At 50.1% G+C, this 21,834-nt stretch overlaps 1 long non-coding RNA gene across 1 annotated transcript in view; it reads left to right on the top strand.

Annotated features, from left to right (window-relative positions):
• Positions 1–21,834, top strand: part of LOC148395907 (uncharacterized) — a 34,697-nt gene extending 12,863 nt beyond the window's left edge. The window contains exons 2-4 of the long non-coding RNA XR_015859129.1: positions 9,969–10,139; positions 10,220–10,276; positions 16,545–21,834. This is a non-coding gene — a long non-coding RNA (uncharacterized LOC148395907). The remainder of the gene's footprint in view (positions 1–9,968; positions 10,140–10,219; positions 10,277–16,544) is intronic.

The following is a 21,834-nucleotide window of genomic DNA, read 5'->3' as shown; positions in this document are numbered from 1 at the left end:
TGGTGTAGGTGTCTATCAACTGATGAATGGAGGTGTGGCTCACCTGTCAGATTTGACAGGTGAGTCACGCCCTCTCCTGTCCGTTCACCCCTCCAGAATGCTGCTCCAGGTGGTAGAGAGCATGAAAGCTCCTTCGTCCATGTTGATGGTCCTCAGGCCCCGCTTGCGGATCTCGATGGCCTCCCTGATCCAACTCTGATGTTTGTTTTCTTCGTTACGGATGAGTCTGGCCTTCTCCCAGGCCATTATGTGATTTTCTTTTTTGCAATGGTCGGTGATGGCTGACTTGTAGTGTTCCTGTTATGCTTGTTCTTTTTTTTCCTCATTTGTCTTGTTGCTGTCTCCTTCTCAAACTCCTTGTGTTCGTTTTTTCTCGTAGTAAAGTTCCTCCCGGTCTCCCCGATGTACGATTTATTGCATAATTTGCATGGGATCTCGTATATGGAGTTGCATTTATTTTGCGTGTGTATTTTGTCCTTTGGATGAACTAGTATCTGATGGAGTGTTGTGTGGTTTGACCGGGGTTTTTATGTTGTGTTTTATCAAGGCTCTGTGGATGCGCTTTCTCCCTGTGTTGTGTTGTTTATGACCCGTCCTTCACTTTTAGTTATTGCCACTGTGGATACTGACACCTTTTAAGTGCGTGTTGTATGTGTTTTTCTTCCTGTGTTCTGTCATCCTGGTCCGTGATTATTGTTGTACGTTCGTGTAATGCTCTGAATACTGACAGTTTGTGGATAGTGGGGTGTTAAGATGTCCAGGCCAGGTATTGGTCGGTGTGTGTGGGTTTTCTGTGTACTTTTACTTTTATATCTCTGTTGTCTGTGTGGTGTATGTTTATGTCCGGAAAGGCTATGGATTGATCCGTTTCCTCTTTGTAAGTGAATTTTATGCTGCCAGTGGTGTCTATGTTGTTGAGATGGTATGTGAGGTGTTGTGTATGTCCTGTTTCCACTTTTTCCAGATTGCCGTCTATGTAGTGTTCCCATAATGTGGGTCTGTATTCATCCAGGGCTGTTGAGTTCTTTCTGTTGCAGGTCCTCCATGAAAAAACTGCACATGGTGGCAGACTGTGGGTCTCCCATGGGGAATCCTTCTTTCTTTCTGTAAATTGTGTTTCTGAATTGGAAGTATGTGGAAGTGGCAATGAGATGGAGTAGCTGAAGGATGTCCTGTACTGTTTGAATGATATCCTACAGGTAATCGAACAGTACACTGTTAGATTTGTGCACTTTTTGAGTGTCCTGTCTGCCAATAATCTGTCATGCACTATGTGTATGGTGGCCTGTGTGGGTGTTTTTGTGAAGAGTGAAATAACCTCATTTGATATGAACATTTCATGTTTTTGTACTTTTATGTGGTTGAGTTCGATAGTGGGATGTTTTGACTTTTTGCAATGATCATCTGAGTCCTAGTAATGGTTTTATTATTTCTGTGAGTGATTTTGAAAGGTTGTATGATCCTATGCTGTCTACAATGGGGCGGAGAGATGTACCTCGTTTATGGATCAAAGTCAAAGTCAAAGTCAAAGTCAGCTTTATTGTCAATTTCTCCACATGCCAGAGACACACAAAGAAACCGAAATTTCGTTCCCCCCTATCCCACGGTGACAAGACATGGCTCACAACAGACAAACAAGTAAACAAGTACAACAAAAGCGTGCTGAATAAATAATGAATAAATAACACAACAATAAATAAATAAGAGGAGCAGAAAAAAAAGGAGCAAGTGCGCGTACAGCAGACATTCCCGAAAATAGCGCAACAGTGCCGCACGCTACGCAGAAGGGGGTAGCGAGTTCAGGGCCCTAACAGCCTGGAGAAAGAAGCTGTTGGCGACTCTGGTGGTGCGGGAGCGCAGGCTCCTGTACCTTTTCCCAGAGGGCAGAAGGTCAAACAAAGAGTGAGCCGGGTGACTCACATCACTGGCAATCGAGGTTGCCTTGCGGGCGAGATGGGAGGTGTAAATGTCCTTCAGGGAGGGGAGCGAAGCACCAATAATCTTACTAGCCGTATTCACTATGCGCTGAAGGGCCTTCAAGTTCTGTTCAGTGCAGTTACCACCCCAGACAGCGATGCAACTGGTGAGGACGCTCTCAATGGTGCCACGGTAAAATGTAGACAGGACTGCCTGAGGAGCACATGCACGCCTGAGCTTCCGCAGGAAGTACAGGCGGCGCTGAGCTTTCTTTGCCAGTGACGAGGTGTTTGCGGACCAGGAGAGGTCCTCACTGATGTGCACCCCCAGGAACTTGGTGCAGCTCACCCTCTCCACCACAGCACCGTCGATGATCAGCGGCAGGTGTGTTGTGTGACCCTTCCGGAAGTCAACAATGATTTCCTTGGTCTTGTTGACGTTCAGCAGGAGGTTGTTGTCCCTGCACCACGTGGTCAGAAGGTCAACTTCCGACCTGTACCGAGTCTCGTCGCCCTTCGTGCTGAGACCCACCAGAGTCGTGTCGTCAGCAAACTTCACTATGCGTTTGTCGCTGTAGGTCGCAGAGCAGTCATGCGTCAGCAGGGTGAAGAGCAATGGACTGAGCACGCAGCCCTGGGGGGGCCCCCGTGCTCAGCGTGATGCTGGCGGAGATTTTGTCGCCAACACGCACCACCTGAGGCCTCCGACAGAGGAAGTCCAGTAGCCAGTTGCAGAGGGAGGTACTGAGGCCCAGCTCGTCGAGTTTGGAGATGAGTCGCTGCGGCAAAATGGTGTTGAAGGCAGAGCTGAAGTCCACAAACAGCAACCTCACATATGAGTCCTTTCGCTCCAGGTGGGTGAGGGCCGAGTGGAGGGCAGAGCAGATGGCATCCTCAGAGGACCGCTTGGCACGGTACGCAAACTGGAAAGGGTCAATGGTGGGGGGGAGAACGGACTTGATGTGCTCCATGACCAGCCGCTCAAAGCACTTCATGATGATGGGCGTCAGTGCCACAGGGCGGTAGTCATTGAACCAGGACGGTGCAGGTTTCTTCGGCACAGGAACGATGGTGGCAGCCTTGAAACACGAGGGGACGATGGCCTGCTGCAGGGAAACGTTAAAGATGTCCGTGAAGACACCTGACAGCTCCCCAGCGCAGTCCTTCAGCGCTCGACCCGGGATGTTGTCAGGGCCCGCCGCCTTACGGGTGTCAATAGCGGCATGCGCCCTCCTCACACCGTCGGCAGAGAGGAGCAGGGGCTGCTGTTGTGGGAGGGGAGTGGTCTTCAGCGGGCAAGTGCTGTTCTGGGCGTCGAAGCGAGCAAAGAAGCGGTTCAGATCGTTCAGCAGACGGGCATCGCCCTCACAGCTCCTCGGCGCGGGCTTGTAGTCCGTGATGGTCTGAATGCCCCGCCAAAGGCTACGTGCGTCCTTGCTGTCCTTGAAGTGGGTGGAGACCTTGCACGAGAACGCCTTCTTCGCTTCTTTGATGCCTCGGGACAGGTCGGCCCTCGCTGTCCTCAAGCCAGCCTCATCCCCCGCTCTGAAAGCCTTGTCCCTGGCCCTCAACAGTCTGAGGACAGCCCCCGTCAGCCACGGCTTCCAGTTCGCACGAGTGACGACGGATTTCGAGCAAGTCACATCATCGATGCACTTCGTGATGTAAGAGGTAACAGAGTCAGTATACTCCTCTATGTCCGTCCAATTGTTGTAGGTGGCTGCCTGCTTAAACAAGTCCCAGTCAGTGGTGTCGAAGCAGTCACAAAGTGCATCGGAGGCACCCTCAGGCCACACTCGAACCTGCCTCCGAACCGGCCTGGATGCCTTTACCAATTGTCTGTATGCGGGCTAAAGCAAAACGGTGAGATGGTCAGAAAGCCCCAGATGGGGGAGGGGGGTGGCTTTGAAAGCTCCCTTTTGCACCGAGTAGACTAGGTCCAGGAAGCTGTATCCACGTGTCGGAAAAGGAACATGCTGGTGAAGCCTCGGGAAAACAGACTTCAGGTTGGCATGATTGAAGTCTCCAGCGAAGATGGTGAAACCGTCAGGGTGCGCTGTTTGCTGTTCACTGACAGCCTGGTACAGTTCACCAAGCGCCGCAATCCTGTCTCCTTCGATGTTGGAAGGCGGGATGTATACCGCGACTAGCAGAATCGTGGTAAATTCCCTCGGCAGATAAAAAGGACGGCACTTAATGATCACACACTCCACAAGCGGCGAGCAGTGCTTACATACCACTACAGAGTCCTGGCACCATTCTTCTCGGATGTAGACGCATATTCCACCTCCTCGCGACTTTCCCCCTCGTACAATGGCACGGTCCGCCCGATAGCACGCTAGCCGCTCCAGATGCACTGCAGAGTCCGGAATGTTGTCACTCAACCAGGTCTCGGTGAACACGAGCACACAGCAGTCCCGCACCGTCCGGTTCGTAGACCTTAGCAGGCGAACGTAATCCATTTTGTTGTCCAGCGATCGAACGTTCGCCAGAAGAATGGAGGGCACCGCCGGTCGCGCTGGGTTGGCCGCCAGCCTGGCCCGGACGCCTCCGCGCTTGCCCCTCTTCTGCTTCCTCGCACACCGTTTCCGACGGCTCCCAACCGGGGGAGGAATAGCGGGTGAGGTCGGCGACGTTTCAGGACGTAGCAGTCCGAGCGCCTTTAATGTCGACGCTTCAAAGTCCAGAACGCTGCAAAACCCACTTCTGCCGATGTCAAGCAGAACCTGCCTGCTGTACTTGTAGCACGGATGAGACGAACACACAAGACTATCGGACGAACACTCATTAGACGAACAAATCACCGTACTGACGGGACAGAGAGTGGCCGCTGCGTGTGCACGCGCCGCCATCTTGAAAGCTCTTTTAGGTATTTTAGATATACCGTAGATCCTGGGAATGATGTTTTCTGTGTTGTCAAACGCGCACTTTTTATCAAAGTGGCACCGGGTTCCCGGTATCGGGTTTGTTTTAGCCGGGATTAGGGGATTCGTCCGTAATCTAACCACCCGAGTTAAATTGACTCTACCAGAATCAATCTAATTTCTTTACGACGCCAATCCCTCTCAAGTCACCCGAAGCTCGAGCCGAGTAACTCAATTCGAGGCAAGACTTCGAAGTGACCGCATTGTAGCCTTGACTTCCCCTTTCTGCCCGGAGCGGCTGTCTCCTCTGCCCTTCCTCGAAGCTTAAAATTTGACCAAGTCCAATTTGAAGACTCTGGAAATTCATCTTAGTAGATTTTAGTTCAATCTCAAAAAGAATGAAAAATCCATCTTCGTTCTTTTACTCCGGGCAGCGTCACGGCTAACGCCCTGACTAGGAAGAAGCGCCTCTCTGCATTCGGGCATCATATTTATAGGCTTCCGGCATTACCTCATTGGAATATGTAGATAAAAAGTCAGAATCCCTGCACCTCTGGTTGTCTTGGCAACCCTGCTTCAAGCAGCAACCACTGCGCCCGACAGCCACCGGCCACCGGATGCAGGTGTTTCCTGTTTTGCTCGTTCTTTCCCTACTAGCCCTTAATGTCTCCTCTCAACTTAATATATTCAGGTATGGATGGAACACCAATGTTAAATACAGGTTGGACAAAACATTGCAACATTAATCACATATATCTTGTCTAATAAAGATCAATCTCAACCCATAATAGTACTTAACATAATAATGGGTTCCTCCAACTTAAACAGAAATATTGATATTGCTCAAGGTGTTACATCTTAAAATTATGGCTTTTGACGAAAATACCAAATTGAACTCAAGTGAAGCCAACACGCACAAACCCCCTCCCCCACACACCTATCCGCCTCTCGGTGGCTCATGCCCGGCGTGGGTTCGTATCCGCGACCGGGAGCTTACGCGCCGTGATGTGTCCGCCTCGGCTGGTTCCCCGGTCGGCCACAATGGCAAAAAATCCGCCTCTTCCCCCGCAGCCCAGGCCAACTTCCGCTGATATGATCACATCATGATAATATAACAAGTGTAACATAATTATAACATTATATGCATAATAATTATATAAATCACACATCACATGTAAACTATATAGATATAATAATTATAAACGACTGATAATTTTACATTGTTTGACTATATATGTGAAAATATATAGTATATATAATATATATATCCTTGAACCGTTCAAAAAATGTCGAACGAGCCTACCTTAAGAGGCTTATAGTTATTCCCGCCGTTCGACCGTGTCCTCGGACGCGGAGCCATGCGAGTGTGCGCTAAGTGCGAGAGGTGGTGTATTTACTCGCCATGTCCACCAGAGGGAAGTATTTCCCCGTTACAAGATCTGGGAAGATCAACGGGACGTGGAAAACGCTTAGCCGAGGTGCTGGAAGCCTCGGCCGGCTTAAAAAGCTGGGAGAAAAGCACCCTGAGAACCGGCTGGAGGTCCTCTGGAAGCTCGGCGGGCCGTGGAAAACGCTTAGCCGAGGTGCTGGAAGCCTCGGCCGGCTTAAAAAGCTGGGAGGGAAGCACCCTGAGAACCGGCCGGGAGTCCTCTGGAAGCTCAGCGGGCCTTGGAAAACTCTTAGCCGAGGTGCTGGAAGCCTCGGCCGGCTTAAAGAGTGAGGAGGAAAGCACCCGGAGAACCGGCTGGAAGTCTTCTGGAAGCTCAGCGGGCCATGGTAAATGCTTAGCCGAGTTGCTGGAAGCCTCCTCGGGCCTCAAAAGTGAGGAGGAATGCACCCCCGAGGACCGGCTGGAAGTCCCCTGGGTCCTCCACGAACTGTTAAAAAGATGTCAAGTGAGCCTACCTTGAGAGAGTCATAGTTACTCCCACCGTTTGGCCAGAGATGTAATTTCTCGCCATGTCCACCAGAGGGAGGCAGTTCCCCGCTACAGCGGCACCAGCAGCCTCCGAATGTCTCCCTGAGCGCTTGGAAGTCCGCACGGGGGGAGAAGCGGGCCGTGCAAGGTACCGGATGGAGCTGGACGGTCACTGGCGCCGCTCGTCGTGCGCGCGCGGCCCGCTGGAAGTCAAATAAGGCTCCACGATCTCATCCGCGGTGCTTATAAAGTGCCGATCCGCTCGGCTGGAGCTATTTTCGGCCACCTGGCGCATGCGCACGGCCTCCCGGTGGTGCCGGGTGGCGTGCGTGAGCGCACCGGCCGCTGGAAGACGAATAAGGCTCCGCCTTCTCATCCGCGGTGCCTCTAAAGTTCCGATCCGCTCGGCTGGAGCTATTTTCGGCCACTTTGCGCATGCGCACGGCCTCCCGGTGGTCCCGGGCGGCGCGCACGAGTGCACCGGCTGCTGGAAGTCCCGCGGAAGACCATCAGAGCTCCGCGACGCCAACCGGGGAGCCTCTTAGTAATCACCCGGGGCCGCCGGAGCATTATTCAGCCACTCTGCGCGTGCGCACGGGCTCCCGGCGGTCCCGGTCGCCTCCACGAACCGTTAAAAAAATGTCAAGTGAGCCTACCTTAAGAGAGTCATCGTTACTCCCACTATTTACCCGCGCAAAGTCTCATCGGACGCGGCGCAATGCAAGTGTACGCGAAGTGCGAGAGGCGGTGTAACTTCTCACTGTGTCCCCCAAAGGGAGGAAGTTCCCCGCTCCAGCGGCACCGGCAGCTTTCGAACGTCACCCCGAGCGCTTGGAAGTCCGCGCGGTGGGAGAGGCGGGCCGTGCAAGGTGACGGATGTAGCTGGACCGTCACCGGCGCCACTTGTCGTGCGCGCGCGGCCCGCCGGAAGTCGAATAAGGCTCCGCGATCTCATCCGCGATGCTTATAAAGTGCCTATCCGCTCGACTGGAGCCATTTTCGGCCACCTGGCGCGTGCGCACGGCCTCCCTGTGGTCCCGGGCGGCGTGCGTGAGTGCGCAGGCCGCCGGAAGTCGAATGAGGCTCCGCGATCTCATCTGCGGTGCTTATGAAGTGCCGATCCGCTCGACTGGAGCTATTTTCGGCCACCTGGCACGTGCGCATGGCCTCCCGGTGGTGCCGGGCGGTGTGCATGAGTGTGCCGGCCGCCGGAAGTCGAATTAGGCTCCGCGATCTCATCCGCAATGCTTATAAAGTGCCGATCCGCTCGGCTGGAGCTATTTTCGGTCACCTGGCGCGTGCGCACGGCCTCCCTGTGGTCCCGGGCGGCGTGCGTGAGTGCGCAGGCCGCCGGAAGTCGAATGAGGCTCCGCGATCTCATCTGTGGTGCTTATACAGTGCCGATCCGCTCGGCTGGAGCTATTTTCGGTCACCTGGCGCATGCGCACGGCCTCCCTGTGGTCCCGGGCGGCGTGCGTGAGTGCGCAGGCCGCCGGAAGTCGAATGAGGCTCCGCGATCTCATCTGCGGTGCTTATAAAGTGCCGATCCGCTCGGCTGGAGCTATTTTCTGCCACCCGGCGCTTGCGCACGGCCTCCCAGTTGTCCCGGGCGGCGTGCGTGAGTGCGCAGGCCGCCGGAAGTCGAATGAGGCTCCGCGATCTCATCTGCGGTGCTTATAAAGTGCCGATCCGCTCGGCTGGAGCTATTTTCACCCACCTGGCGCGAGCACATGGCCTCCCAGTGGTCCTGGGCGACGTGCGTGAGTGCGCCGGCCGCTGGAAGTCGAATAAGGCTCCGCGATCTCATCCGCGGTGCTTATAAAGTGCCGATCCGCTCGACTGGAGCTATTTTCGGCCACCTGGCACGTGCGCATGGCCTCCCGGTGGTGCCGGGCGGTGTGCATGAGTGTGCCGGCCGCCGGAAGTCGAATTAGGCTCCGCGATCTCATCCGCGGTGCTTATAAAGTGCCGATCCGCTCGGCTGGAGCTATTTTCGGTCACCTGGCGCGTGCGCACGGCCTCTTGGTTGTCCCAGGCGGCGCGCGTGAGTGCGCCGGCAGCCGGAAGTCGAATAAGGCTCCGCGATCTCATCCGCGGTGCCTATAAAGTGCCGATCCGCTCGGCTGGAGCTATTTTCGGCCACCTGGTGCGTGCACAGTTCTCATGGTGGTCCCGGGCGGCGTGCGTGAGTGCACCGGCCGCCGGAAGTCGAATTAGGCTCCGCGATCTCATCCGCGGTGCTTATAAAGTGCCGATCCGCTCGGCTGGAGCTATTTTCGGCCACCTGGAACGTGTGCATGGCCTCCCGGTGGTCCCGGGCAGTGTGCGTGAGTGCGCCAGCCGCCGAAAGTCGAATGAGGCTCCGCGATCTCATCCGCAGTGCTTATAAAGTGCCGATCCGCTCGGCTGGAGCTATTTTCGGCCTCCAGGCGCGTGCGCACGGCCTCCCGGTGGTCCCGGGCGGCGCCCGTTCATGCGCAGGCTGCCGGACGTCGAATAAGGCTCCGCGATCTCATCCGCGGTGCTTATATAGTGCCGATCCACTCGGCTGGAGCTATTTTCGGCCACCTGGCGCGTGCGCAAGGCCTCCCGGTTGGCCCGGGCGGCGTGCGTAAGTGCGCCGGCCGTCGGAAGTCGAATGAGGCTCCGCGATCTCATCCGCGGTACTTATAAAGTCCCGATCCCCTCGGTTAGAGCTATTTCCGGCCTCCTGGCGCGTGTGCATGGCCTCCCGGTGGTCCCGCGCAAGGTGGCCGAAAATAGCTCCAGCCGAGCGGATCGGCACTTTATAAGCACCGCGGATGAGATCGCAGAGCGTCATTCAACCTCCGGCGGCCGGCGCACTCATGCACGCCGCCCGGGACCACCGGGAGGCCGTGTGCACGCGCCAGGTGGCCGAAAATAGCTCCAGCCGAGCGGCTCGGCACTTTATAAGCACCGCGGATGAGATTGCGGAGCCTTATTGGACTTCCAGCGGGCCGCGCGCGCACGACAAGTGGCGCCGGTGACCGTCCAGCTCCATCTGGTGCCTTGCACGGCCTGCTTCTGCCCCCGCGCGGACTTCTAAGCGCTCAGGGAGACATTTGTAAGCTGCCGGTGAAGCTGTGGCGGGGAATTACTTCCCTCTGGCGGCCACGGTGAAAAATTACACCACCTGTCGCACTTAGCGGACACTCGCGTTACTCCGCGTCCGATGACACTTTAAGCGGCCAAACGGCGGGAGTAACTATAACTCTCTTAAGGAAGGCTCATTTGACATTTTTTTAACAGTTCGTGGGACTTGGAGCACCACCGGGAGGCCGTGCGCTCGCGCCAGGTGGCCGAAAATAGCTCCAGCCGAGCGTATCGGCACTTTATGAGCACCGCGGATGAGATCGCGGAGCCTCATTCGACTTCCGGCAGCTGGTGCACTCACGCACGCCAAGTTGCGCTTGAGAAACGGTAAAGGCCGCGTTGTGGATATGTTCCTAATGGAGGCGCTCTATGTGCCATAATCTTCTTTTCTGTTAAATCGGCTACAGCGCAAGGAGCGACAGTCATCTTCAAGGAGGGACAGAATCAGCTCATCTATAAAAATGGTACGGGTTTTTATATTCATATGAATTTGTTTGCTATGACCAAAACATTCAGCATATCTTATTTTCTATCCAGAGACAGAGAAAGTAACCAAAAATAGACTGGTGAAGTTTGTTACAAAAAGTTTTATTGAATGTGACACTCAGACAGATGACCCGTATGAACATTTTGAGTCTAGAAAGAGGGTGGAGACCCCACAACCAAAACCGGATGAGACACAACATATCCCACCTGATGTAAAAATAGAGTTTTGTGATTCAAACTTAAAATGTGATGGTGAGAGCAGCCAGAGTGGTCGTTATCCAAAGCGAGAGGAGAGCCCCTCAATATTATTCAGATTGTGATTATGAGGTCAAATGTGACGAAACATTCACAAGTATTGATTATTGTTATCGTGTGACTTGTGATGTCCCACGAACCCCAAAGAAGCTTTGAGCTCTTCTAAATCAAAGCAGTGGGCCACAGCTATGAAAGAGGAAATGGGAACTCTAATAGAGAACGATACTTTTACTTTGACGAGCAGGTTACAGTCAAGTGGCAGGATTAGACTATAAGCAGTGGGCCAAAGCTATGAAAGAGGAAATGGACTCTCTAATAGAGAACAGTACTTTTACTTTGACGACTTTACCAGATATGTAGCAAAAGGTTGTAGTCAAGTGGCAGGATTAGACTATAATGAAACCTTCTCACCAACTGCTGATATGACTTCTATTCCTATTTTGATGCAGCTCGCAGTACAGTACAATTTAGTGCTCCATCGGATGAATGTTAAAACAGAAGTTCTCCATGCTCTACAGACTGTGTGATTTACATGGAGCAGCCTGAAGTGTTTGAGGTTAAATCTAAAACAGGAGAGAAACTTGTGTGTAAGATCAATAAGTCACTGTATGGTTTGAAACAGTCAAGACGAAACTGGAATAGGATGTGTTAGAGATTTGTTCACTCCAACTTATTTTGCAAGAACCACACGGGAGTCAAGTAAGTCCTTTTGGACACCTGCAGGTGGAGAGTCCATTCGTCGCTGTGCGTGCAGCGATGTTCGAATAGAGCTCTGGACTCTCCTTCCTGCAAGAGGATATTTATTAAGAGAAACAGAGTGGGGGTATGAGTGGGCTGAATAGAAAGCCCTTGTCCTCTAGTCTAAACATCTCAGGGGATGTTTTACGACCTTGTGATAAGGAGGACAAGGTAAGGTATTTATTACCTGTTGCATTCCAACATAATCCTATGATAAAGATAACCTGGAAAACCCTAACAGGATGTTACACAATTTCCTTATTGAAAATGGTTTTGTTCAAAATATTGCTGACTATTGTTTTTACTGTAAAAAAGTTGGAAATGACAGAATCCTGTTGATTATTTGGGTTGACGATTTTCTTGCAGTGAGTGATGTTGTGAAGTTTTGTTGTTGGTAAATTATCCCAATACTTGTCTGAACTTAAAGAACAGCACTGGGTGGCAGCTAAACATGTTCTGAGATGTTTGAAATGCTCTCTGGACCAGGAGTTGTGCTACAAAAAGCTAAATGTAAACTTGAAGCTTGTTGCCTTGTTGATGCACACTGGGCAGCTGACCAGAATGACCGGCGCAGTGTTACTGGTTACTGCTTTATATATAGTGGCCGATGTTTTTACTAAGTCTGTTGATAAAGTCAGGATGGAGAAATTTGTATGTTTTCTATTTGGTAACTGAACTATGGACTATGGATATGTCATGTCCCTAATTGACCCTGTGACCCAGTGAGTGTGGGTGTGGTTACACACCTGTGTGCAATCCATAAATAGCAGGAGCTCATTCACAAAGGTGATCACATGCAGGCCAAACCAAATTCATGTCTATGCCTTATATTTGTCCTCCGTATTTATCCGTCTCCACCGGCTCTTACCGCGATGGCTGGGCCAAAAATAGTTCATGTATTATATGCTGATAAAAAGCATTTAGATTTTTGATGCTCCAGACAGTTATTTCTTTTTTTGGAGAGGGGGGGTCAATATGGCTCTTTGAACATTTTGGGTTGCCGACCCCTGATCAAGGCGGTCAAAGACACGCTCCAGACAGACAGGTCCGCCAGGAAGTTAACCCAGAATGAAGCCAAACAGTACCACATCCATCAAGGTTTTGTGGTTTAATGCAGAATGTGCATAATGTCAGAGCAAATCTTTAAAGAAAATGACTGGAGAACAGTGGCAGCAAGATGCACCAGCGTTCGCTCACATCCGGTTCGCTCCAATATATTTACTGTTACAGTCAAACCTCGGTTTTGGAATGTCCCGGTTCTCGAACAAATCGGAATTCGAACGAAAAATTCGAGATTTCTTTGCTTCGGTTGTCAAACAAAATTCGGCGGTCGAACCTCGCGAGATGAGCTGAAAGGACTCGAGAAAATCGGACTGCACGGCCCGGATGCAGACTGACTCCGCTCGTTATTGTATTTTCGTTACTTTGAGGATTGTATTAAACCCCAATCATGCCTCTAAAGAAAGCAAGTGGGAGCAGTAAAGCCATCCTGAAACACAAAGATGCTCTTAAAGCAATGCGACAGATAGTGCCCGGCGCACTGCGGTTGCCCGATCAGACCAAATTAAGCTCCCTGCACCCTGAGGTCCAATTAAATTTTGGTTTGTACATCAGGACTTTAAGAATATTTTTCTTATTTTCTTCTTAAATAATGCAGTGTTGCCGTCGGCGCCGTCCTAAGGTTGCGCGTTTGGTGGTGCGCTGCAGTTGCGTGATCGGACAAAATAGCGCAACCTAAAAAATGCTTAAAAAAGGTGTTTTGTTTTAGTCTTGGAACGGATTAAATATTTTTCCATTATTAGTAATGGGAAAAATAGATTCGGAATTTGACCGATTCACTTCTCAAACCGCTTTCTGGAACGGATTGTGCCCTCTCGCGGCGCCCTTGCAGCGCCCAAGCACTGCGGTGCAGCAACCTTTCGGCATGGGCGACGCCCTGTCGGCCCGGGAACCTCTTGACTGGGCACAGCGCCAACTCACCGTAGCACCCTCTTGGTGCAGCGCACGCGCCCTCTAGGCGCAGTGCGCGCGTGTCCTCTCGGCGCAGCCTCTCGCAGCAGCGCTCGCAGTGCGGGATCCTTCTCGATGCAGCGCTCTCTCGACGCAGCGTTCTCTTGGCGCAACACCCTCTCGGCGCAGCGCCCTTGCCGCACAGCTCCATCTTGCTGCATCGCACCCTCGGCCTGCCATCACAGCGCAGCGTGCGCAGCGCGCGTATCTTGCGCAGCGCATGCAGCGCGCGCACCCCCTCGCCGTGACCTCTCTCGGTGCGACGCCTTCTCGCAGCGGCTCCCTCTATCCGCGGCGTCCTCGTGGCGCCGTGCCGCACGCTTTCGCCATGGTCCGGCACCCTATCGACGCGGCTCTCTGTCGGTGTGGCGCAGCACGGCACCCTCGGCGTGGCAACCTTTCGGCATCCTCGCGTCACTCTCTTGGCGCGACACAGCTTTCTCCCGGCGCGACGCAGCACTCTCTCGGCACGGTGCCTTCTCAGCGCGGCGCCCTCTCGGCGCGTTACATCCCTCGGCCCACTCTGCCGGCGCAGCACGCGAAGTGCGCGCATGGCTCGTGTCTTCTCTGCGCAGTTCGCACACTGTCGGTGCGGCGCCTTCTTGGTGCGGCGTCCTCTCAGCGTGGCATCCACTCAGAGCTGCGCTCTCTTGACGCAACACGGCGCCTTCTCGGCACGGCGAGACGCGGCGCCCTGTCGTCGCAGCGTGGCGCCTTCTTGATGCAGAACGGCGCCCTATAGACACCGTGCCCTCCCAGCGCAGCGCGCGCACATTCTCTGGGCGCAGCGCACACTCTGCGCAGCACGCTTGACCTGTCAGTGCAGCGCCCTCTCGGCGCAGCGTGCCTGTGCTGTCGACGCAGTGCACTCCTGGTGCAGCATGCGTGCGCCATCTTGGCGCACCCTGGGCCCGCCCTCTAGGTGCAGCGCTAACAGCACGCGCAACCTCTCGGTCCAGCACCCTCTTGGTGCAGGGCCCTCTTGGTGCGGCGCCCTCTCGGCGCTGCGCCCTTACGATGCGCAACCTCTATGTGTGGTGCCTTCTCGCCGTGTGGCCCGTTTTGCCGCGGCACAGCTCCCTCTTGATGCAACGCAGCGACCACTCGGCGCGCGCCCTCTCGGCGTAGTGCCGAGAGGGCCCTGCGCCGAGAGGGCCTTGCGCCGAGAGGGCGTGCGCGCAGTGTCGAGGGGTTGCACCGAGAGGGTGCCGCACCAATAGGCAGCAGCGCCCTGTCATCGCAGCCCGGTGCATCCCGGTGCAGCCCGGTGCAGCGCGTTGCAGCGCGGCGCAGCGTCGTGCAGCGCGGTGCAGCGTCGTGCAGCGCAGTGCAGCGTCGTGCAGCGCGGTGTAGCGCGGTGCAGCGCGGTGCAGCGCGGTGCAGCGCGGTGCAGCGCGGTGCAGCGCGGTGCAGCGCGTTGCAGCACCATAGCGCGGTGCAGCGGTGCAGCGCGGTGCAGTGGTGCAGCGCGGTGCACCGCGGTGCAGCGCGATGCAGCGTGAAGCACTTCATCATGATCGGAGTCAGTGCAACAGGCCGGTAATCATTAAATGAGGTTATTTGAGGTTTCTTCGGCACCGGAATGATGGAGGCAGTCTTAAAGCACGCTGGCACTGTGGCTTGGCCCAGCAAGGTGTTAAAGATGTCTGTGATGACCCCAGCCAGCTGACTTGCACATTCCCTGAACACACGCCCAGGAATGTTGTCGGGGCCAGGGGCCTTACGGGGGTTGACTTTCCTCAGGGTCTTTGTTGGATTAATTTTAAGTAAAGCCTTGGCCTGCCAGACCTGGAGGCCTCGCCTTTACGAGTTTATCTTTCCTTTTATCTAGGTTCTTCCTTTTATGTAATAGGGATGTCTTTTGATCCCTGTCAGCCATTTGTATCCTGCCTGTGCTTATGTTGTCTGTGTGTTTTTGGTCCCGTAAGAGGCCTTCACTAACAATGAGCAGGGCTTATTTGCATAGGTGACATGTTCTTTGTTTTATTCACAGGAACTTCATTCCTTTTCATTTAGCTGTAGGTTTGGTTCATAGATTGTAGTTTATCAGACCTGTTTTTCTTTGTTAAGGGTTATATATAGTTAGAAGTAGTTGCATAAAAGTTATCCCATATTTACTCAATGTTTGTTTAAGGAACTGCATACCAGTTACCTCACGTTTGCTTAAGGTGTGTTTAGGACAAGTTACTTATTGTTATTGTGTGTTAATTTACCGAGTAGATACATTTAGCAAAGGTTTAGTTGCATTTGTTCCACAGCAAAGCGGCAATCAACATGCTTCAAGGTATTTGATCACAGTCGAGGACGAGTCAACCAACTGTGAGAGAAGACGGCTGGTTGAGGAAAGGGAACGGCCTCTGCGGGGGGTCACAAACCAACAATGAAGTGCTAATTCACACCAAACTACATTCTTTAGCTAATCAGCGTTGCTACAGACACAATCTCCCCTCCCTTAGTGTAGCAACGCATCTGTAACCAGGGCAACCATAACATTAAAAAGAGAGGCACGTGGAGTAAAGACTAAGAACTGATGGAGGTTGTAACTGAGTGTCGGTCTCCTCGCGAGTAAACCTGTTCTGGTTGTCTTCTCCTCTTCAGCGAGTGATTTAATGTCTAATCGTATTTAGAACCAACAGTCTTCAACACATCGGCGTCTGGAGTGCCGTTTAGTGCCTCGAACCTCCCAAAGAAGTTATTTAGACCATTTAGGAAGTCAGCATCAACTTCACCCACCGGGGGGGGAGGGTGAGTTGTAGTCTGTAATCGCGCGTATGCCTTGCCACATACTCCTGGTGTTGTTGGCGTCTTGGAAACGATCCTGAATTTTTCGACTGTGGTCTCGCTTCGCTACTCTGATGGCACGGTTCAAGTTGGCTCTCGCTGTTAGGGTTTTCCAGGTTATCTTTACCATAGGATTATGTTGGAATGCAACAGGTAATAAATACCTTACCTTGTCCTCCTTATCACAAGGTCGTAAAACATCCCCTGACATGTTTAGACTAGAGGACAAGGGCTTTAGCCAGTGTACCCAAACCCCCACTCTGTTTCTCTTAATAAATATCCCATCGCAGGAACGAGGGTTCAGACTTCATTCTGGAGTGAGTGAACTCTCCACCTGCAGGTGTCAAAAAGGACTTACTTGTCTCCGTGTGGTTCTTGCAAGATATTGTTTGAGTGAACAAATCTCTAACATTTTGGTGCCGAAACCCGGGATCCCTCATACCCGCTATCTGGCTGACGAAGGAGGACGTGCTGCATTGTCGACAAGCCAGCGTCCATTAGGAGGACCTGGAGAAGAAAGTCCTGGGAAGAGAATTCTTCGCTGGGCCAGCATCTTTGGTCTGCCTTCGTCTGACAGAGGTGGATTGACGGGACCCGGCAGTGCAACGAACCAAGGGGACAAGTAAGTTAAAGGCCTGAAGTTGTGTGATTGTGTTGTTGTTTGTGAAACGCGTAAAAAGGTAGAAGTGCACAGGAAAAACTAAATTTTGTGGAAGGAGGGGGTGTTGTAGAGTCCCCCTCTGGATGAGGTGTCTCTTTTGGAGCAGTGGTTCTCAAACTGTTATAAAATCTCAGTACCTCCGTGGTTCATTATTTGACGACCACTATTCTAAAGAGTACAACTTCGCGTTGGCAGGGCTGGGGACAAGGACTGTTGTCTTTAGTTCCCAGGGAAGGTGGGGGGTGTTGTAGAGTCCCCTCACTGGATGAAGCAGCTCCTTTTTTTTTTAAAAGGAGGACTTCGCGTAGGCAGGGATAACTTGTGTGATTGAGTGTGTGACTGGTAGGATAAATTGACTAAATAGCAGTTCTAGCATTGATCCACGGCATTAATACAGGCTAGTAATTTGTTGAAAGGTCAATTTAAACCTGCATTGAGGATCCTCAAAGAAAAAAAAATTGAAAAAAAAAAAATAAAAATTGTAAAACCTTAAACTACTAAAATTAAGATGGGAAATAAGAACAGTAAATCTCTTGCTCTGCTCTTCTTTGAGATGAGAAGTTCATGGCAAGTAGATTTCTTAATTGTATGCAATACATGCTGAAGTGGAAGAAAATGTATGGAGTACAAGAAAATTTGAAATGTGGAAGAAGTAGTAGAAGTGCTAGAGTGTGGTTGAAATCTTCACAAAGAGATGAGAACAAATTCAAGAGACAAAAGCTAGAAAGATGAAAACTGATGAGGTCATAAGTGTTCGTCAGACCAGGACACAATAAGGCCCCTGTGAGCGGGTGCAAGGCCGCAGCTCAAACCGCGGCTCAAGCGAGGGGCAAGAGGAGTTTAATAATAATAACAATAATAATAAGGTGGCAAATTACAAATGACTAGAGCTCAATTTGTGTTACACTAAAGTTAAAATATGCAAATCAAGTGGTAAAGAAATGCAACTTGCTTCTAGAAGATAAATAAATAAAATTAGAATGTGCTGTCCTCGTGTGCATGGGAGGGACCAGCTCATGATCGACCACAGGAAATGGCCAGCCTGTGACGAATCATTGATTGCTGAGACCTACCTTCTGCACGCGAGAGCTGTGCATGTGTGTGCGTATGTGTTAAAGTTAAAGTTAAAGTCCCAAATTGATGAAGATTGGCTAAACTTTTAGTATAAAGAAATTTGCTAGACTGTTGTCTATTCAATTTACACCGCAGAACAGAAACAATTTTGACAGATAAAAATGAGAGGAAAAGAGAGAAATCTGTTTGCGAGCAGAAACTAATCCACACTAGTGCATGTTAAGTGTCGAGCTCACATGAGAAATTCGATGAAGAAAGAAAAAAAAAAAAAAAAAAAAAAAAAAAAAAAACGACAGAACATGCTTTCAGGAATTGGAAGGAGCTAAATTGTGAATTTAAGATTTTGCAATGCTACATTTAATAGGAATAATTGATTGGTTGTGTTATAAGATTAAACAAACTTCTAAATGCAAGCTAAATCTGAGAGATTGAGTTCTTCAAATTTAAAAACAAAGAAAAAATTCAGATTAATTTGCCAGTTGTTTGGTTTAGTTAAGTTTTTTTTGGACTGGTGGATTGTTCTACCAGGAAACCTGAGTTGAAAATGATATATGAATGTTGTGTGGTGAGCTTGGATGAATTGGGACCAATGTGATAGTATGACTCCTTTTTGGAGACTGTGTGAGATGCATATGATGAGCATTGATGGATGATTGCCTGAATGAGAGGTTGAATGGTTGAAGTCGTTGGCGACTACTATGGAAAATTAGTAGAACAACTTTGATGAAAGAGTGATTTTGAGCAGGTTGAATGTTAGAAAGAAACACGTAGCTTTTGGATTGATAATTAACTAGAAAGAAAAACTGGAGAACCAGTAACATGTGGAAGATGTGTGAACTGAGAAATTGAGAAGCGTTTTGGAAAGAAAGTCAAATTAAATGATGATGGAATCATATGTAGTACAGAACGCATTCTCCCAAAAAGTTTGTCAAGGTGTGAGGCATGGGCGTTGCCAAGCCTCAAAAGGAGGGGGTGAGTAGGACAGATAGTGGAAGATAGTAAGAATACAACACTTTATGACAATTAATTTTCGAATACATTTGGTGTTAAACTGTGGTAAAAAAAAATTTTTGTTCTGGTGTAGATAGGTTAGCAACACGAGAGATTTAGAGGTTCAAAAGAAAGACAGTTAAAAGAAAACATTTTTGATTTGGACAATTGCAGGCTAACAGGAACATGAGAACGATAAGAACTACGAGGTGGGATCCAATTTCATTGGGGAGATTGAGAATTCACAGCACCATACTCTAAGTCACATTTTTGAGCAAGCATGACAATAATATGTGAGAGGTCAAGACATACAGATCAGGGCTTGATGTGGAAAGCAGACCTCGATGAGTTGATTTTCAATAATGATACTGAAGACAACATACTGTCTGATTAAATTGAAACTATAGATAAAATGTAGCTCAAAAATAGGATGAGTTGCAGGATTTACGATATAAAAATGAGACCGCGGTTATTAGAAGAATTTGAAGTTTGGTAAACAAACGTTACCAGCAAATTGATGGAAGCAGCTACATTTGGAGATAGTCTTACAAGTTTGATGTCCCAGCCTGTCATTCTCAGTGTCAGGGTCCCTGAAACCCAATCCGAGTCTTCGCCTGCAGCCGTGAACAACTACAAAATGGTGCCTGGCTCTGAAGCACCTTTGACCTTTGGCGAAGGACAAGAAAAGACTGCTGTTGTGCTTGGAGGGGGACAAGTACACTCCGGAGGACAGACAACATCCTCGGGGACGAGAAAAGACAGTGAAAAGCGGAGGAACTCACAATGATGAAAATTGACTCATTTGAACAATGGACTCATTCAAGAGTGATGGATGGGGTCGCTCTGAAGCAACAACAAAAGAACACCAACTTGAGAGGGTGACGTGCGGCAAAAAGATATGGACTTGGAGTGTCCGACAACCAAATCGCACTCCTTGGTACGGCGTTACCAAATTTGGTGAAGCTTGGTTCAAAGTGGAAGGGAGATTCATTGTGCACTGAGTTTGACAGAACTGAGGAGATTTGATAAATAAATAAATAAAAATTTGAAAAATACGTAGGGCTACAGAGGAAAACGTTATAATCAGAGATTGAACGGATTTGGATAAAACAAATAGGCTAAAACGGTAGGAAACAAGAGCAAGATCTGGTGTTTTGGCTCATCAAGCTTAAGACGTAGAGGTCGAGTTATATAAATTTTAGAACAGGACATTTGGCAGTCAGGAGGGAGCTAGGTTGCTCAATGTACCTACTCAATACAATAGTAAGGTTTTTTGTACCACAGTGGAGGTCTGATGGTCAGAAAGTTAGGTACGTTCAATTTTTGACATTCACACAATCATGCATAGGAGTCACACGGCGACAGTTAACAAGTCGATGACTGCAATAGGGGCCACCTACGACTGCACCGACATGAAAAAGTAGAAGCGAGAGAGCAGAGTATGGGATTATATGCTAAAACGTCTGCTATACAGTTGCCGATAGGAGATTATATCAAAAGAAGCTACATGAGAGATGGATTAGAATCGCTTTGTGTGTGTGTGTGTTCACGCCCTGTGTGGGTACGAGCATGTGAGGAGAAAGAAGGCATGGGTGAGACAATCTCTTTCAAACCAAGAGGCAATAAATGGGAACGCCCCTGTCATAAATAGTTTTTGGTTAAAGGGAATCATTAGGAAGTGTTCAAACTCTTCCCGCAAACACTCCTATTTGCCAGTTAAATGGACACTACAATTGACTACGAGAGTTGCAAACAACAGATGAAGAGCAGTCCTTGGCAGATTATATGATCAGGACGCTCAAACTGTGTCAAAGACAAATTTACTGCCGCTTGATCTTTCCTCCTCACAGGTCGACAACCCCATCAATCCAGGAGACTGGGTCTACATCGAGGTCATCAAAAGAAGGAACTGGGCCAGCCACGACGGGAGGGACCATTCCAAGTCTTGCTGACTACACATGTTGCATCCAGGGTTGCAGCACCCACAAATGCATTAACGACGACTGCTCTCCAGGAGGAAACTGGATGGGAGCTTTGGACATCACCACTGTGTGCCAGGATGAGAGAGCCGTTTTCAAGGTGTAAGGGCTCTACTACCGACATGGCTGCACCATCGGACGGGACCTACTTCATCCAGAAGTTCAGAGGCACTGCCTCACCTGCATCCTATGAGTGCACGTGCCTGTTCAGTACGGATCATGGTTTTGTGGTCACAAGAGTAGTCCGATGCTGCCTGCCAACTGGACACGAGTGTGTGCGCCAGTGTGTGACAGACCTCACCTACAGACTAGAACATCATCAGCTGACGAAAACGCGAGCACATATACAACTTCTTAGAGATGACGGATGTGATGACGATAATGAAACGTGGATTGCGTAGATGCTGTTCTGTTGAGCATGTTTTACAGAAACTTGATGATTTGACCATCGAAAATGCTTCGCAAGTGATGGATACAATGATGTACTGTTTCTGTGTTTTTCTTTTTATTTTATTTTATTATTGATAGCATTCTGGTCGCCTGTGGCAACGGGGCCGTGTAAGAATTTTCCTGCTAATAACATCTGGCCAGCAGGTTTTTCGCTTACACAATAAGTTTGATTTGGGGTATTGAGGTAATGCCTCATCTTCACTAGAAAGTGTTGCTATCATTGTTTGTTGTTTTTATTTTTACCATTCTACTTTCTTCATTATACGTATATATGTTTTTTTTACTTGTCTTTGTTGTTTGGGGTAACATAATCATATGATAAATCAGGAGGGAGATGTTAGGGTTTTCCAGGTTATCTTTACCATAGGATTATGTTGGAATGCAACAGGTAATAAATACCTTACCTTGTCCTCCTTATCACAAGGTCGTAAAACATCCCCTGACATGTTTAGACTAGAGGACAAGGGCTTTAGCCAGTGTACCCAAACCCCCACTCTGTTTCTCTTAATAAATATCCCATCGCAGGAACGAGGGTTCAGACTTCATTCTGGAGTGAGTGAACTCTCCACCTGCAGGTGTCAAAAAGGACTTACTTGTC

The sequence above is a fragment of the Syngnathus floridae genome, chromosome 6 (assembly GCF_059516105.1).
Source record: "Syngnathus floridae isolate MCC-2025c chromosome 6, RoL_Sflo_1.0, whole genome shotgun sequence".
Lineage (NCBI taxonomy): Eukaryota > Metazoa > Chordata > Actinopteri > Syngnathiformes > Syngnathidae > Syngnathus > Syngnathus floridae.
This window is presented reverse-complemented; position numbering and strand designations above follow the sequence as displayed.